Source organism: Talpa occidentalis, unplaced genomic scaffold (assembly GCF_014898055.3).
Source record: "Talpa occidentalis isolate TD23 unplaced genomic scaffold, MPIMG_talOcc4v2.1 talOcc4.9, whole genome shotgun sequence".
Classification (NCBI taxonomy): Eukaryota; Metazoa; Chordata; class Mammalia; order Eulipotyphla; family Talpidae; genus Talpa; species Talpa occidentalis.
In genome coordinates, this window is record NW_023605305.1 from 25,787,208 (window position 1) to 25,802,576 (window position 15,369).

Below are 15,369 nucleotides of genomic sequence, written 5' to 3' on the forward strand. Positions count from 1 at the left end.
TGCCCTGAGGACATCTTTCTAGTTAACCACCCCAGACTGCTGCCTCAGAGCTCACTCAGATTCTCTTTATGGACCAATTCCAGGCTTGAAGACTGAAGAAAAGCTCCCACCTGCAATGCAACCCCCTATTTGAGGTCTAGGGGAAGGTTTTGTATTATATATTGCACTCTTAAAGTCATACAAAGCAATCCCATCTCCCTGAAAGCATATGCCAAATTTGACATGTGCATTTTTCTAGATAAAGCAGTCATAGTTTTCATCAGATTCTCAAGCAGTCTGTAATCCAAAACAGTTTAGGAAAATTGGTAAGACAAATAATTGAGTGTTTTTGGTACAAGTGAAATCCAGATAATGTGGGAAGCAATGGGTTAGAAGTAAAATTGATGTATTTGAATAAAAAGAATCTTTAATTCTAGACTCAAATGTAAAAAAGTCCAATACATTTTCTCTTGAATTAATTTTAATCAGAATTAACTTCTGCCTTGAACCCCCAGCCTCAATTCCCTCCAATATTAGAAATTTAATCAAGGTTATTTCAGGGTAATCCAGTAATGTGTAGGTAAATAATTACTTCAAGCACAAACTTGGTCAATTCAAAATATCACACCACTCTCATCCTTCTTGCCAGAGTCTATCAAGCATGTCCTGGCCTCTGGGCACATGCATCCTTCCCTGGCCCCCATAGCACTGCCCCCTCCCACTGATTTTTGGTCATTGGTGTTTTTCCCCATCAAATCTTTCACTGATATCCTTGGTCCTCACATGAGCCTCCAAGTATCCAATGCTGTGTGCTTTCAATCTCCCCTTGACTGAAGCCTGTGGCTCTTCATTCCTCTCTCTCTCTCTCTCTCTCTGTATGTCCCCATGTCCAAAGTTCCCCTTTATATAAGGACACAAGCCATATTAAATAAGCATGGACCCTAAAGACCTCATTTTAACTTGTCTCCAAATCTCCGTATCTCCAAATTAGGTCACATTCTCAAGTATGGGGGGAGGGGAAGCAAAGGGGTTAGGACTTCAACATACTGGGGGAGGACACCATGCAATCCAAAACACCTTGACTCCTTCAAGGATTTGCTTCTGTTGTTCAAGCAGCAACTCGTACAAATCAAAAGCCTTACTTGTTTCTTGTCATGAATTTTAAATACTATATATTTAAAATGTTGGTAGAAACCCTGTTTATCTTTACATTCCTGTTCTACCATTCCAAAAGCACCCCAGACAATGAACTAGTAACAGACTAAAAGGGACACAGGAAAACTTTCAGGGGTGGGGAGGAAAGAAATATCTATTAATATTTCAAATTTTTTCCAATTTTGTTAAATCAATCCCAGATTCCAAAGTCACTGGGTCAAGCCTGCAGCAGTCTGCCACCTACATGGAAGCTTTGTATTCAAAAGTCTCCACTGAAGCACTCCCTTGGCAATGAGGAGTGGAAAGACACTCTAGGAATTTTGAAGACATAACCCAAGGAGCTTACCTTACCAGAAGCATGAAAATTTACATCATCTGTCTAATCTTTAAAGTCATATGAATTCTATGTAACTTCCATAATATTTGACCTCCCCCATGCATGGCAAGAGTTTAGATGAGAAAAGAAAATTCAAAAATCAAAACCACTTTCTCCCCCAGTTTCAAGTGGCATCCAAAAAGATGTACCCACTTTGTCCTATGATTCCATGTGCCCTGGCACAGTGCCCCTTGTCTGCAAAGCACAGCTTTCAGTGGAGGAAACAGGAAGTTCCACCGATAAAGGGATTTTGTTTGTTTCCAGAGGCAAAAGATCTTCATTCTGGCAGCACCAGGAAGCCAGTCCTTTTCCACCCAAAGGACAGCATTTCCTGAAGAGCAGATACATGTTCCTTCTCTGCTGGTGCGAATCTGCCAGGTGTAAAGAAAAATGCAGAAAAAGGCACCCTGGAATTATCAGCAGTGCGCACTTGAGCAGGAATTATCAGCAGTGCGCACATCGCTGGGAAAAAAAGGCAAGAAGAGCGAATGGGTGAGAGTTCACCAAGGAGAAGGACACCCAGCAGCCTCAGCACAGAGCAGAGAAGAGAGCAAAAGAGCATAACTTGAAGCCAGAGAGGGAAAAGCAGAGAAAGGGGAGAAATGAGGAGGTCAGGACTGGTCACAAAAGTCAGCAGCGTCTGAAATGGCAAGACAACAGAGCACAGATAAAGGGAACCAACCATGAATAACTACCTTCCTAGCCAGGCTCCTTAAGAGTATCTAGAATGGCTACAAACAAACAGGTTCCTCTATTGTATGTCCAGAAACATAATTCTGCCCTCTCGTTTCCATTAGCTGCTTGCGTTATGACATCTACTTAAGAGAAGTCTCCGAGTACTGATGAAACTGAAGTTGCCAAAACTAACTCTAAATTCCATGAATCAATGATAAATGTAGGTCTGAAATTTGCTTAACCAAGTCATTCACATGCACTTTTCCTCAAATTTAATAAAGTCAAAACTGGTTCTGGTTGATTTTCCATTCTATTATTCTCTTGGATTATTCAACAATGACACTGTGCGTGTTCAAGGCTGGTTGCCATATAGTTTTATCCAGAAAGGTCCCATTCTGCTCCCTTTCTCTTGCCCTGTTCTTCTCACATATAGATGTGACAGCAAACACATCTATCCCTGCCAGGCCTTTGTGACTTCCAAAATTCACCCACACAAAGCAGCAAAGTGGGGAGAAAGGAGCTAACGTTCCCAGATCATACTTAAGAAAGATCCTGCAGCTCATGGACAATTACATCAAAGTCCAACAGCACCAACACCAAGACAGAAAAATTAAACCAAACGTTCTTTATTTATAATAGGGCCAATTCTCAGTTCTCAAACTTGGGGGTGTACGAATGAAACTTTATGGTTCTTTAATAATCTAATCTATATTGAAATCCTTCATTTGGTAATTCCATGCAATTCAAACTCTCTCCCCCAGCCCTGTCTCCCCAAAGTTATGCTTAAATTCCAGCGCCTGACTCACTGATTGCCACCGGGCCAGAGGCGAGGCACCTCCCATGCCCACATCTCTGCCCTCCTCACCAAGTTTGGATCATTGGGCCACTCGGACCCACAGAGTCCTCCTCTCCCAGCCACAGGCCTCCTCAGCAGTCATAGGCCTCCTCTAGGTCAATGTGCACATCTCCCCTGCCCTCTCAGCACACAGTCCCCACCCCTGCTGTGCAAGGGTTCGCCATAAGATTCACAGTCATTTCTATTTGAATGCTCTACGGCCATATTGGCACTGGAAACAGGAGTCGTACGACCTACTCCGGGCACTGACTCAATATAGGGGCTCAGGTGTCCTCTGCTGTCTGGTCCCCAAAGCTATGAAGGGTTTTGTAGTCACTGCCCTTCAGGACGCAGCCCAGACACAATGCACAACCTGTCTCCTCAGTGGCCATAAGCATCTGTGTCTAGTCTGGCCCACTCTGTCTCCCCTCCCCTCACCAAGGGCACCATTACCTCATTGAGTAGGGGGTGTTTGAAGGGACCACAGGAGCCTTCTTGTACTCATCAGGCATCCTTCTCATTCTTTGTCTATGAATCGTGTCCTTTGGTGTCTCCCCTGAGGACAAGCTTTAGAAAATCAAAAGCCAAGCACTGATTTCTGATTCCCCCTGTGCCACCTGTCCCCTGAGGCAACGAGCGTGCATACCCTCACTGCCCGGGCACAGGGATGTGACTAACCGAAAGGAACTGGAGAGAAAGTGAAAATGGAAATAGTATCCTGCCGAGCTCCCCATCATCCCTCAGCTGCCTGCACCACCATGGCTGTGTCTGTATTCCTTTCTTGCTCTGTCCCTTTTGAACTTCTCCCATCCAAAGTCCTCTGTAAAACATCAAATAATTAGATGCTGTGATTGCTGGTTGCACAGAGACTCCAGGAAAGGGCAAAGGAGGCTTTTGGCTAGTTGTGTAGGGGTGAAACAGCATGAACAGTTCAAGGAGTGGCAAGTAAGAACTCAGTTAAGAAGTAGGGGGCAAGTAGTCCTTTTGTGTTCAAAAAAAGAGACTGTATTTGGACGAGCATGCATCTGTGAACAAATGTACAGAAAAAGGTCTTGGGAGGGCAGTGAACCTGGGAAGATGTCCACATTTTTCCTCTACATGCTCTATATTGTTTAAATTATTTACAATGAGAAAAGTATCTGTGCTCTTAGAAAAATGAAATGCAGGGAGTCTGGAAAATGAGTGCAGATAAAAATGGACAGTGGGTCAGGAAAGATGGAAAGAAATGCCTTTATCACGAGCTTGAACCTTATCATGAAGCTGATAAAACAACACAAAATTTTAAAATCCTTATTAGTCCATGTTGGTGATTAAATCAACACATACTTGTAATAATATAAAAAGGAAAACCATTAGTAATCCCCAAGAAAGAGCCAGTGTTCACATTTTGATCTATTTTCTACCAATTTGTGCCATGAATAATTTTACTTACATGAGATCATACTGTGTACATAACTTCATTTTGCTTTTGTACAAATTTTATTTTCATTATTTTTCTGCTTACAAAAGTAATGTGCTCATTATCATTAAAAAATTCAATTACCTTAAAAATGGAATTTCTCATATCATCATAGTTAATACTTTGATGTCTATTTTCCTGATATTTTACAATAAAATATATATTTATTTAAATGAGATCATACTACACAAATGTTCATTGACTTACTCTTTTCATTTATCAGTCAATCTATCCTGATTTTCTCAGTTGATATAGATCAAACTCATTCTTTCTACCAGACATATTTTATTGTGCAGTTATACCTTATTTACTGAGTACCTGATTAATAGACATTTAAAATACCCCCCATTTAACTATGTATTACAAAAATCTTTCAATGAATATTCTGATATATATGCACACATGTGTGTTATATGTATTATATACATATACACACACACACATATATATATATATATAATTTTATACACTATGCAAATATTTCCTGAGACAAAACTCCTGGAACTAAATGGTTAGATCAAACAGGATACACATTTAAACTTTAAAAGCTGTTGCCAGGCTTCTCTAAAAATTTTGTAAAACTAGACAATTACAGCAACAGGATATGAGAATATTTTTCCAAATCTTGGTATTCCAAATCTTGGTATAGCACTTGGTATTATCGATACTTTAATATTTGATGATGTGACTAGAAACACATAATATATTATTATTTTACAAATATTTTCCCCAGGTTGACATTAACCTTTTGATTTTATGGCAATTTTAATTTTGCTTTTCAAAGAAAATTTTAATTTTATGTCATCTTATTTATGACTTCAAGATTATAAAAATGTTGATTCATATTAAATTGTGGAACTTTCATTTTATACTTAAATATTGAATCTAACTATAATTTACTTTGGTTTCAGAACTGAAGTAAGGACCCAGGTCTTTTTAAGTAAAAATTTTAATGCAATTTAAGATACATACAGAGAGGTGTCCAAAGCATAAATGTACAGGTTGATGAATTTTTACAAAGTAATCTCCCTTATGTACTACACCATACAGTTCAAGAAATAGAACCCAACCCACACTCCAAAGTCCCCTTAACTTTCCCTCCTAGTAATTACCTCCCTCAGGTAACCACATCCTGACTTATATTCCAGAGATTAGTTTTGTTGGTTTTAATGTCTGGCTTTTTTCTCATAATTTCTCATAATGCTTGTGAAATTCATTCTTTTTTTAAATGTAGTTATAGATTCTTATACATATTTCTTATATAATTTAATTATCCATTTTATTGTCTTTGGACATCTGGCTTGCTTCCAGTTGGAAGTTATTTTGAATAATATGAATGCTATAACCATTCTTATATGTGCCTTTTAGTAACCATAAATATACATTTTCATTGGCTATATACCTAGGCATAGAATTTGAAGTATAGAGTTTGTATATGTTCAGCTTTAGTAGATACTGTCAGTTTTCCAAATAGTTCTATCAATCAACACTCCCATCATTATTATAGCTTTATAATAAGTCTAGATATCTGTTTATAGAAGTTCTCCCAACCTTTTCTTATTCTTCATAACTGCTACTTTGGGCCCTTTTCCTCTCCACACATATTTTACAATCAGTTTGTTAATGTCCATTTAAAAACCTGTTGAAATTTTCAATGGTTTGTATAATTCACAGATACATTTGGGCGGATTTAACAAATTTACATATTGAATAACCCTGTCCATGAATATGGTTTATCTTGCCATCTCTGTAAGTCTTATTTCTCTCAATATGTGTTCTCGTTTTCAGTGTAGAGATCTTGTACATCTTCATTACATGATGTACCATCAATCTGATGTTTTGGTATCATTTTTTCAATCTGTTTTCTATTATTTGTTACAATTGATTTTTATGTATTGCGCTTATATCTAGCAGCATCACTAAAATACTTATTAATTCTAATTGTCTACAGATTCAAGATTTTCAAAATATATAGTCATTTGACAACCAATAATACAGTTTTATGTCCTACTTTCCAAACCCTATGCCTTACATTTCTTTTACTGACCTTGCAGAAATGTCTAGGATTCCAGTCTAATGTTAAGTGGAAGTGGTGATAGTAGACATTCCAGGGAGAAGGCTTTCAACAACTCACCATGTATGTATGTATCACTAAGTACAATGTCATCCTCAAAATCTGTGCAAGGGCTGGCCAGTGAATACCTCTTCTTTTTCTTCTCATAGTTAGTACCTGGGCAACCTTCCCTACTGTCTCTTAAGGATGGGGAGACATGGTATGACTTTTGAGTCACCTCTACTTTGAGTAATTCCTATGAGTCTCTCCACTTGGACAATCCATAGACTTTGACTTCTAATCTCCTTGTCCTATGAGGCTGCTGAAACCAAAGTCCATATCTAGGATCAACAAATGTTTTTCAGGCAGCACCAACAAGTGTTCTCATGATCTGCACATCTCTCTAGGTTCCTACTTGACCAAAGATTTTAGCCTAATAGTTCTTTGTTCTCTTGTCACCTCTCTAGTGCTTTTAAATAAATTTTCAAATTTTAAAAATATACCCCACATTTTAATCTTTTGTAGTGGCAACTTTGGTCCAAATAACCCAGCCTATAATTATCAGAAATGGAAGCCTACTATTTTCTTTCCTCATTATCACTGACTGAGTTACTTTTCCTTGACAGTTTTTTTTTTTTTAAGTTACACCCTTGTTATTTTTTTTTAAAGATTTATTTCTATTTATTTATACAAGCACTGGGTACAGTCAGAAGCGCGGGAGGGTGAGAGAATTCACCAGAGCCAGAGCGGGGAGCAGAGCAGGCAGAAGGACCGAAGCACACTGCTGAGGGGAGCAGCGGGTGGCAGGAGAGGTCTGCACGCCATGTGGGACCCTCCTCCGGTGGCCGGGGAGCAGCCAGGAATTGAACTGGCACCGCAGAGGCTGCGGGCAGCTTCGCAACCCAGCGCTCAACCACTGCACCACCGGGGAGGCCCTCTTTGACCATTTTTGCAAGCAGTTCCTCTTGTCAGGGGAAGGGAAGGTGAATATTCTTTCAGATGAGCTGTTTTAACAAAACAGATAGCCTTCCTCCCTACTGCCACAGAGACAGCACACTTCCTACAAATATGGAGGCTGGCCTTCATGATTCTTTATACAACCTCTCTTTTTTTGCTTCCTAGAACCAAACTACATTCAGGAAGTTTTCATTTTGTTTGTTTGAATTGTCCGTTTTCTCCCACCAAAATACAAGATCTCAGAAAGGATTTATGTTTGCCTTTGTTTGTTGGCATATCACAAACATCTAGAACCATGCCTGGTATTACAGGAAGTACTCAATAAATGTCACAGTGAACACTGTGGCTACAGAGGACCCCAACTGCAGCAAGTGCAGTGGAAGACCAGGCAGCTCCACCTCAGCTGCTGCCACAGTCTCTGACCTACTTGCCTTGCAGCTTCTTTGCTCACTCATCCACCCTTCCAATATTACTGTTCCTATCCTGGATGGACAAGTCCTTCCTTGTTGATACTCCTCAGCTAACTAATTTTGTCCGCAAATCCCAATATTTGATTGCTGAGGACTAGTAGAGGGAATGTGGATGAGTCTGTCCACAGACCAAGTACAGCAGCCCTCTCCAGGACCTCGACAAGTGAGAAAGCTGTATATACCCAGGAAAACTCATCTGCTGACCAAATTTGGCCCAAGGCTACCAGCATGCTATTCTGTTTTACACAGTCAGCTCAAAAATAGGACACAGGTAATTTATCACACTCAAAAGCAGTGTTTCCCAGGGGGGTTCGATGTGGAGATTTCATAAGCTGGAATAACCAGAACTCTTTGCCCACTTTCACAACAACTACCCCCATCTTCACTACCAATCCTACAACTGCCTACCAACTCTTAACCATGAGAAACAAGATTTAGTGGAAGGCATTAAAGCTTTGGCATCAAAGCTACCTCCTAGCATTGCTTAACCTCTCTCTACCTCAGTTTTCTCATCTGCAAAATGAGAATGCTAACTCCTATTTAGAAGGGCTCTAAGGAATAGAGTTAATGTAAGTAAACTAAGGAAGCTAGGCACATAATAGAAGCATGGAGTATATAGTTTTGATTAAGAGAGCAGGAACTGCCCTCTATATAGAAAGGCAAGCTACCTGAAAAATTGTGATACAGGATGCTTACAATAAGCTAATGCTACCTAAACCTCTGTACATGGAATAAGGAAAGAGTCAAGGTGCATTTAATAAATAAAATACGAATGGGAAATGAAGTCATTCAGGGGCCAAGGTCTTCACACTAATGCAGTTACTTGTGAACCCAGTCCAGAATGTCTACCTTTGTAGCTACCAGCACTAATTAAAATTCATAAACATCAATTATCTGATTATTCAAGAACTCTCTCAACTTTTGCAGTCATTTTTTGTATGCATATTACAACACAACACTGAGTCAAGTAAATGCATGCCAATTCTCCAATGGCCTAACAAAAAAATTAATCCTGTGGCTTAACAAGACACAACTGGGAAGAGAAAGCCCTGTTTGCAAAAGACACTGGAATGGTGTTTCCTTCTGGTGTGGACTGCCAGTGGTTGGAACAGAAGAGCTCTGCATCCACTAACAAATGCAGGGGAGCAACTGCTGGCAACAAGAATCACACAACCCCTGGAAATAACACCTTTCTCTCCCGCCTCTGCCCTGTGCTTCCCAGGGAGGTTCACATCAGAAGGACACACAGGACACTTGGCTTCATACTTCAGACTACACAGTGTACACCAGGAGGTTTCATCCAACAGGTAAAGGTGCATCCTAAAAGGAAATATGCACATGATGCTCTCTCCAGGAACTAAGGGGACTCACCACTGTGTTTCAAAACCAGAGACACATTTCTACCAGCAGAGAACGCTAAGTAAACGTCTTCATCCAGGAGATTTAAAAAGAAAGAAACTTTCTTCGATCACCCATACTTTCCAACCAAGAAGGCTTGAGCTCCCCATCCCAGATGTGCCTGGACCTATAATCATGCATGTGCATTAACAGCTTTCTTTGGGGAGACCCAGGCACTGGAATATCATTTATCTCCTTCACTGCAGAGCCTCTTCTAATAGGTAGGCAATCAGTAATTAACTAAACTATTTTCTAGAGTTAAAAAAGTATAGAATAGGTGGAGTACAGATCAAGACTGGCCAGGACTGGCCCATCATCGAAGCTGTTTATTGGGTCCATCATACTCTTTCTCAATTTTGTATAGGTTTAAAATGTTCCACAATAAGAAAGCCTTTAAAGGGGGGGAGGTGGGCAGACATGGACAAAACCTGAACACAAACCTAAATGTTCTCTACTCTCCAGTCTGCATCTGGACACACGGATTTCACACGCTCCCTAACTAGAGATGGGATCTCCTGAGCACTACACTCGGTGTCCTCAACAAAACCACCTTTGGAAATTCTCTGGAACTTTACAAAATTATTCTGGCAGGACCCAGCTTCTCAGCCTATAAACCCTCTGCCTCCACAAATTACCCTACAGCCTCATCCCACTACAAGGGCCTCCACTTCCTGTTCCAAACTACTGTGTTGAGCAATCCAGTTATTGAAATAGCTCCTGGATGGCAGACAAATGTCTGTGTTCCTGTTGCTTGTCTATTTGGTTCTCCCTCCCGGGTGTCAGAAGGGAGAGGACTGTTTTCACTTTCAAGGAGTCAAGGAACAGTTCATATTTCCTTCTTCCACCTCTTCCCTTTAACCTCAATTTGTTCCTAAAAAGAAAAATGTTTATCATCTAAAAGGAGGCTTTCAACTTCAGTACTAGTCACAATCTGGGCTGAACAATTCTTTGTGGGGGGGGAGGGGCTCTCCTGTGCATTACGGATGGTCAGCAATACCCCAAAAATGCCCTGGCCATTGTCAAATGCTCTCTGGGGGGATATGATTGCCCTGGTTTCAAACCACTGGCCTGGAGATATGGTAAAACCAAGACCAATACTGAGAATGAGATTACAGTTTATTTTCACATACACTATTTATTAGATAACACGTTTCAACTTACAAACTTGTAAACACAAATATTTAAGACACGTTGCTTCGTAAACCAGAAATACATCAAGTCACGAGAAAAGTGAATGTATAACACGTCCAGCTATTTCTTCTGACTTTGTGGTTTCCTATATATATTTTATGTATTTCCCCCAAATTATCCCATTTTCCTGTCAAGATGGGAATCATTTCACCCCAAGCGTTCTTTGATGTGCACACAAGGCCTGTCAGAAGGAAAAACTTCTACCAACTCTCCATGAGGGGTGCTGGCTCTCCAGTGTGCAGGAAACAGGTGTCACTAGAGAGCAGAATACCCCAAAAGACTTCCCAACCAAATCAGAGAAAAAAACATCACCAAGGTATCCTCCTGATACAACCCCAGGAGAGTCACACCCAGACACCTGCGCCAAGGGGCACATGGAACCCTACTGTCAAGGCCACCTTCAAGACCTGGAATCCGAAAGACACTGTGGGCCAGGCTCCACTTCACTCCTACCCCCTAAGCTCTGAGGCAGGAATGATAAACACCAGATCCCAACTTGACCGAGAAGTGCAACTCGAGGCTAAATGAGCCAATGTAAGAGGTTGCAACACCCAAGGGGAAATACTGTTATTTCTTCATTAAGCAGAGGGAATTTCCCACTATATTTAAATGATACACGCCCTTCTTGAGAAGAAAGAAAATCTGTTTTCCCGTCTGCAGAGGCCTTCTATTAGCCACAGTGCACCACACAAGTTTGGGGGGTATACATACAAAAATGTCAGCCCACACTCCCTCCCCTCCCCCACTCCACCAGACTTTCAGCTCCACATTGTTCTCCCAATGGACCCTCATCCAGGGACATGCTGCCCAGTTCCTGCTGACGCTATGGACAGGCAGGCGCAGGGTACAGGGGATTCTGTCTTCTGAAGTTCATTCCCTCCTCTGCAACCCCATGCTACTTTCTGTCTTGGTCTGGATCACTTCAATCCTAACCTCTAGCCAATGCCTCCTAATGGTCACCTCAGATTAGTGCTTCCCCTCTAATCCACCTTTCACATCTATGATGATCTTTCTAAAGCATAAGACAGGCCAAGAATCCTTCTGCATCTTCCAATCCCTACCACTAGACACAATCCCAACAAATTTGGTGCACAGATCTGCGAAGCCCATGGAATACTTGACCCAGGAGATGTCCAAGGAGGAACAGGTGAGCACTGAGTGGGGCAGGTGCTCACACATGAGGGATTTATCCACTGGATAAATGGTGGAGAGAGGAAAAAGAGGCTGTTAAACTCAATGACCTTGAAATTTCCTTTCAAATATGACTTGCTATGATTCTGGGGACTCCTAGGTCTCCCGTTCAGGCCCTGCCATTTTCTGACTTCAGGCCTCCTGCAAAATGATGTCAGAAGGTCCCCCACAAATGTGCCTATGTAATCTTGCACATCTGTAGGATTAATTCTTTTCCGGTTGTCTTTTATTTTTGTAAACACAAAGGAACAATGCTGGTAGTAACAGCATAATACTGAAGTGCTGAAGAAGTCTCTCAGCCACTGCACTCCCATGGCAGACTCTGGCAGCAGACAGCATGCCCTCTGGTCCTTCTCCATGTCTCTCCATGTCTCTCTCTCTCTCTCTCTTTCACGAGCACACACACACCACACTCACTTGACACCTGATCTTAGCCTGTGCCTTAAGGAGGATTTTCAATCCTTACATGCATTGACTCATCTCTCCAGCTCCCCAGGAGTTAAGACTAGTTAGTTAGTCTGCTTCCACTGCTGTTATTCCATCAACAAGGAAATGGAAGACAGGAGATCAGGTATCTCACTCAAAATAACAGATTAGCTGGCAGCAGAGTTAAAACCAGAACAAGAACTCTTTACCTAGAGTTTTTACATTCAGTGGAAAGCACTCTTCTCCTCCCCATAGTGCAACATACAATGCTGTTCAGACAGCAAGCAGAAATAAGTATCTGCTGAAAGAATAGACTACAGAGGCAAGAGAGCACAGTGGTTAAGGACTTGGACTCTGACCTCAGGCTGCCTAGGTCAGAATCTGGCTAGCATTCACTTAACTCTGTGACCTGTGTCTGTGTCAAGCAATTGGGCCTCCATTTCATCATCTGAAACATGGGGTAATAAGAGGATTTTCTTTACAGAGTTGTGGAAATTAGATAACTCAAAATCTGCAAAACAGTGTCTGGTACATATACTAGTAAAAGCATTGTCATCTCTATAACACCCACAATACAATAAACTTAGGTTGGGAAATCAGAATTAAATCTCACTGGTTCTGAACTCTGTCCAAAAAGAAATCAGCAGGGGGGAAAACTCATAGGACATTAGTCCAAAAAATATTTAAGTGACACAGTGACTGAATCCATTGCTATAGAGAAGAATGACCTCATAATGACCTCATAGATCAAAAGCATTGTAACACCTACTGCACCAAAGAATAATAAAAAACCTTAACAGCCTCTAGCAGTAATTATCCGAGTAAAGTGGGCTGCAAATCTGTTGGAGAATTGTTTTTGCCGTGATCATATTTCTAGTAAATTGCTGCTTCTATACTAAAAGTACCGGTGTTGCAGAACTGGCATACTAATAGAAAGATTATTATAGAAACACTATTAAAATGAATTAGATATTATTAAAGATTCAACACTACAACAGCGCCTGATTACAAGAGATTTCAAGCTGTATTCTTAATGGGCAGATAAAGTGCTAATTAAGCCCACTCTTGGAGGATGTCCCTAGGCAGGTCTGTAAACCACAGGTAGCAAGAGGGCTACAGTCTAAATGAGGAGCCAGTAATGCTAGCCCAGTTGGATACATCCTACCAGGAAGACAGAAAAGAACAGGAAGAACCAAGGTTTTCTGCACAGGAGGGGTAGGTAACCTGGTAAAACAGACAATATCCAAACTTATTTGAACCTGTTTCTCTTCCTTAACTGCTTCATCAGCAACACTTCTAAGTCTTCCTTTGCTTAAATGAAGAAAACCAAATAACCCACCATCGATTGGTGACTCTCAAAAAAAACCAGCACAAGCAGGCACAGGCAGAGAGAACCTCACCATCACTGCCAAAGCCTTCGAGGCCATGAGAAGACAGGGCATGGCTCTCCGGGCGGCACGCGGGCCAAACAGCTTCTCTCTCGCAAAAGCCTAAATAAGGGTCTCGGTGTTTCTGGAAGAGTTGTTAGACCACAGGGATTAGCTCTGCGTTTCAGGATCTAGTTTGCTTTCCCACCCTGCTCATTAATCAGGAACGGCCAAGCACCTCACAGCTGAAAAGTGTCAGGGAAATGCTAAGTAAATCCCCACACCTGGTCTAAACATCAGGGCCACATTCGGAAACAGGAGGAAAAGCACGGAGGCTGCGCTGCCCCGACTGCCGCAACCCGGGGCCGGGCTCGCCGAGGCCGAGGCTGAGGCAGCGCCCGCGCCCGCAGAGCCTCGCGCGGGGCCCGGCCGGACTCCTGAGGGGAGACTGGACGGCCCGGGGCAGGGCGACCGCGGCCCGCGAGGCGCGCTCCCCCCCGGCCGCCGCCTCCCGGCCCCTCCGATGTCCACACGCCGCCCCACAGAGTGAAACTTCGGGGGCGCGGCGGGCGCGGGGCTCCGCGGGCCGGAGCCGTCGCGGCCGGGACAGGTGTGAGGGGCGGAGCGGGCCCGCGCCCCCCCGCGGTTGTGTAATGGCCCGCGCGCGGGGCCCCAGCGCCCCCCGCCGGGACGCGGAGGCGCGGCCGCAGACCCCGCCGCGGCGCCCCGGGGTGCGGGGGATGGGGTAACTGTCGTCCCGCCCCCCGAGACCGCCTCCGGGCGGCCGGGGCAGCCGCGGCGCGACACCGCCCGGAGGGGGCGCCCGCGCGGCGGGCCGATGCCCAGGCGGGGATGCGGCGGCTCGGCACCACGGCCGGCCTTACCTGCGCGCCGGGCCGGGCCGGCGGGGGCGGCTCGGGATGCCGCGGCGGCGGGCGGCGGGCGGCGGCGCTGGCAGCACCCCGGCCGCTGCATGTGAGGACCCGCGGCGGCGGCAGCGGCGGGCGCGGGACTGACAGCCCCAGGCCCCGCCTCCGAGCCCCAGGCCCCGCCCCCTCCGCGGCCGCGCTGGGGCCCCGCCTCCTCCGCCCACAGCCGGGGTCAAGCTCGGTCCACCGGCCCGGAGGGCGGGGGCGCTCGCTTCCGATTGGTCTGGGCGCTACCCGCCCCGCCCACTCCCCCGCCCCCTCCTTGGCAGGGAAGTAGCGCCTGCGCAGTGGTCGCGGAGGGCAGCGTGCTGGGCTCCGCGCTGGCGTATTTGGTCTCCGGCCACCGGTACCCAGCGGGCTGGCTTCTCCCGACCGATAGCACCTCCTGGATGGCTGGAGGAACCGGGAATCAGAATCCAACTCCACGATGGATTTTCCTGACTCACCTGGGAACGAATCTGCGGAAGGAAACCAAGCCAGTACGGGCCAGGCTTTAACCAGAGGACACCCCAAAAATAGGAACTGCGGCAGAACTAGAGCCACCCACCAGGACCAGCTGCCACGGGGCTAGGGAGGCTTCGTCCACACGCTGGATGCGCCCCTGGGTGTGTGCAGAAGGTCTAGGGGCTATGAAGTGAGGTTAGGGCACTGGAGAGAGTGGTTCTGAAGAAATGGCTCTTCCCCTCCAGCCCCCCTCCCCGCGGTGTCTCCCACTTTTTCCTCTGAGCTGGCTCCATACCCTCAGTGAAGAAACCAAGTCGCTCCCAACAAGAATCAATTGAGACCCAACATTTCGAATCCGGAAAATATACTCAAGGGAATTGGAAACATGACTTCCCACTGAAGTTGATAACAGCCATAATGACCCCAAAGTGGAAACTTTAGGAATATCCATTGCTTGATGATAT

At 44.2% G+C, this 15,369-nt stretch overlaps 1 protein-coding gene across 3 annotated transcripts in view; it reads right to left on the reverse strand.

Moving 5' to 3' along the window:
- HIVEP3 (HIVEP zinc finger 3) overlaps positions 1 to 14,443 on the reverse strand; it is a 375,474-nt gene extending 361,031 nt beyond the window's left edge. For all 3 annotated transcript variants that reach the window (XR_005122815.2, XM_054691193.1, XM_054691191.1), the window contains exon 1: positions 14,417 to 14,443. The gene's annotated coding sequence lies outside the window, so the exon portion shown is untranslated. The remainder of the gene's footprint in view (positions 1 to 14,416) is intronic.
- Between the last annotated feature and the right edge of the window lie 926 nt (positions 14,444 to 15,369).